Source organism: Cydia fagiglandana, chromosome 4 (genome assembly GCF_963556715.1).
Source record: "Cydia fagiglandana chromosome 4, ilCydFagi1.1, whole genome shotgun sequence".
Lineage (NCBI taxonomy): Eukaryota > Metazoa > Arthropoda > Insecta > Lepidoptera > Tortricidae > Cydia > Cydia fagiglandana.
The window spans coordinates 1,814,876-1,819,180 of NC_085935.1; positions in this window are offsets into that span (position 1 = coordinate 1,814,876).

Sequence of the window (4,305 nt, forward strand, 5' to 3'; positions counted from 1 at the left end):
TGTATGCGCGTACGCTGCTATTCATCCAAAATGGCTTAAGTCTCATAGAGTTATTATGAATGATTGTTTTTTTTTAATTGCGTGGACGAACCACGTGTACGGTACACACGTGCGGGATCTGGGACGAGTAAATAAACATGTATAATGGGTTTTTTGTAGTGATGTACCGACTATTGATTTGGCCGACTAGCCGACTAGCCGACTAATCGGCGCTCGAATGGCCGATTAGTCGGCCGACTAGTCGGCTAGTCGGCCAGATCATTAGTTTCGTATAAGTTCAGGTGAAAAACAATAGTTTTGCTCTTTAGGTTGCGCTATTTGTATATTAGCTTGGCTAAAAGGTGTTCTCTACATGTTCAAAGACCTATCACAAGAATCCTCGTTCTATTTCTGTCTTTCTTTTATTTTGCGATCCTGAGCAGACCGTCAGTAGGTACAACTTGTAGGAGGTATTTCCAAGGCTCTATTTCTCGTACGTAGTCGCCAGTTAAGAACCTATCCCCTGGGGTCAGCGTCTTTTCGAGCAACGCATTTTGCAATAACATTAATAGTTCCCCATGGTTCCTCCATTAAAAAAAACAAAAACTGAATTATAATAAAATCCTTTAAGTATAGAACTTGGCCATGAAATTACACGAGAATCAGTTGAGATCGACCTGTAGAGGAAAACACCAGCCTACCACCATACGATAACGATCGGGTCTCTATTGTTTCCCAAATAGTTTTAAGTCATAATGTATTGTTTGTCCGAATTTTCGTTAGTCATAATTGGTTTTTCTCAGAAACGCGGATTTTTTCAGGATTGCCATAAAACAAACCTAACCTAACCTAACCTATCTACAGAATAACCTTACGAAAAGCCTGAAAAGTCAACGGTTTCAGTTTTATGACTAACGATAATATGACAAACAATACATTATGACTTAAAACTTTATGGGAAACAAAGGGACCCCATAACGATCAAACGGTCAATTATATGAACAAAAGTTTTCACACCCTGAATACGTATTTTGGTAAAATAGACATAAAACATATGGTAAATATTGACTGTTGGCTTCTTTTTTCTGTTTTTCTTTCACTAATAAGGTGCCGACTAATCGGCCATTTTTGCCGACTAGTCGCCGACTAATCGCCGACTACAAATGTGGCCGGATAGTCGGCTTTCCCGACTAGTCGGCGACTAGTCGGTACATCCCTAGTTTTTTGTGATGATGCGTTTGGTTTTGGATTTGGATACGCCTTGAGACAAGGAGGGATCTGTTTATGTCTAGTAATGTTTTCAGGCGTTATGTATATTTTTATAAAGAATCTTCAAATAACTACCTTATACCATAGTCCATATCCTTTTTGCATATTTATTTTAAATCCTGCAGCATCAACAAGTGTACTGTGTTTGGACTGTTTTATGGTAGATTTTTATCATACCCATCCGAAAATATCGAGACTTTACAATTCAAATCTGATTTTGGCATCAAGTAATTTTCTATATAATAATACAACCACATTTGAGACATATCAATAATATAGATTATTAACTGATATCTACAACTAAATTTAAATTTCAATTCACTAATCATGGAATGGAATTCCTTGCCGGCGTCTATATTTCCGTGCTCTTATAACCCGGCAACCTTCAAATCAAGAGTGAACAGGCACCTTCTGGGCGAGCTCGCTCCATCGTAGGCCACGTCTACGCCTCGGCTAGTCTGTGGCCATGAGTAAACCCATGCATAATAAAAAAAAAATAATAATAATAAATCATAATACTGGCATTAAAACAAGGAAAATGATAACAGCACATTGCATGGTTTTGATATTTTTATTTTATAAAAACTCTAAGGCACACATTACATTCGTCTTAAAATGTTATGATACAAAAATGATAAAAAATAAATTTAATTACAATGGACGGACGACAAGTTACGCATAAGTCACATTTTCGTCTTAAAAAACATTTGAGATAATGTAAAAAATATGTATATAAATTCTTGATATAACAATGATTTAGGTCAAATAATAAAATACCACCACTATGTTCATGGCCAGTTAAAGTAGAAATAATCAAAAATATATATTTTCATTCACTGGAATTGATACCTTTCATTCTTATAAGTATAAAAACCGTGATATTTTATAAAACAGTAAAAGCAAAAATAAGGGCAAAAACTAGTGATAAAATATATGTATTTTAAGGAAAAAAAACATATATTTAAGGTACAGTTACTTACACTAATAAGTTACACAACGAAGGCCGCAAAAATATGTGACGCGTTCTTATTGCACTACAAATAAGATCGTGTCAGATATTTTTGGCGCCTTCGGCGTGTAACATATTATTGCTGATACATGAGTTACATGAATTCTACTATTTACTAGGATACTAAAAATATTACTTAAATTGATAATTTTGGTTTACTTTCAATAGTTTCAATATGAAGGTAATAAAAGCCCTCTGCGTATAAATTATACCAAAAATATAAATAAAATATACCAAAAATATAGTTTGTAAACTAAATTCAAATAGAAGTAAAGACAGATTAAAAATAAGAATTGTAAAATTCTTGTTGTCAGTCTTTCATCTAAAATATTCTATGGTTATTTTTGTAGAGAATTATTTTACAAAATTAATAATGCATGTTTACACATTAAGAATACATCACACAAATAAACATAAACTTTAAAACTAAAACAGATCTTTAGTTTAGTCTCGACATAAAAAGCTTATTATTTACTCATAAGAACATATTTTAGACCCATTTTATGAGTTCTGCAGCTAATAGCACTGGTGGGTTAGTACACTAACGTTTATTTTTGAAATAACTTTTAAGGCACAATATTTTATAGTTAATCAATCAATAGTATTTTATGCAAACGTTGTTTAAGAGAGGTCAAAAAAGGCGAGTGGCGTGAGTAACAATTTGAGGCGAAGCCGAAAATTGTTAATAAAGACGCCACGAGTATTTTTTGACTCAGTTAAACAACGTTGCATACAAAACTTTTTCTACGGCCACTTACTTTGAAATAAAATTGAAAATTTAACAAATCTTTTTAATTCAAGAAGTAGCAAAAATAAAGAGTACTGGCGGGAAAAGAATGAATGAAATTAAAAAAAAAAACATGTCTATGGTTCACTTATTTGTCAGAGATGACATTTAAAATAAGGTTGGCACAACACTGTATTTCATTCCATATTTTTTAAGTGGTCATTACACGAAGTATCGTAAACTCGCCTAAAAGATACTGCGTGTATGCACAAATTCTTTTTGGGGAATAGACTAAAGACTTGTCTTGACAACTATAATGTAGAGTTTTAAAGGTGTGTGCACGACCCTTTAAATGACAAATAAAAGTACGGGAGTAGAAATTTTTTTAACATAGAAATCGGAATTAAAAACAATGATACATGTATAATGGTTATTTAAAATATGTATAGTAAACATATTCTTGCTGTGAACAATACGAGTAGTGCATTATTAATTAGAAAAAAAATCGCACATAGTTGAATAAACGCTAGTATACTAAATTTATTAAAATATCAAAAGCAAGCTAAGTCAATATAAAAATCTCGGAAGGTAGATGTGGCAATTTTTTAAGGCTTATTTCTACGGTGGGTCTACTCCTATTACATATACATACAAACAAACATTGGCATTTGTTATAATAATATTAATAATACACAATTAATACAAACACATTAAAATGGACGATAGTGTAAAGTCACTTCAGCTTACAAAATATCATACAATATCAAAACATCATGGACGGAGTTGTAATAAGTGTATAAAAATATGTCTTATTGCTTATTTAGATTAAAATGCTTATTATTGCTATGGAAATGTATATATATAAATGCTAGCTGATATATGAGGAGATTCATTAATTATTTATAAGTCATTTTTGCGTCGGTCTACTGAAAAGACCATTAGGTCTACTGCATAGAAAGGACTTTTCTTCTAAAAAAAATGATGTTTACATATAGTTTACAAGGTTTCCAAGTATTATGGAATGGATAAACTATGGTCTTTTTAGTAGACCGGATGAGAAGACTTTAAAATTACGTTTTAAATCATTTTTAAGAACTTAATTTTAAGTTTTTTCATAGGTCTTCTAAAAGCAAAGTTGGTCTTTTGAGAATACCATGTCAGTATCATGATTTCCCTAAATGTAGAGGTCAAATTGATTTTACTATTTTCTTACTTGTACTAGTAGCTGGGGCCCGTTTCTCAAAAGCTTGTAACTTGTAATACAAGTGGAAGTCCTTTTCTAACAAAAGCTATCAAAAACTGGCATCTGCTTGTATTACAA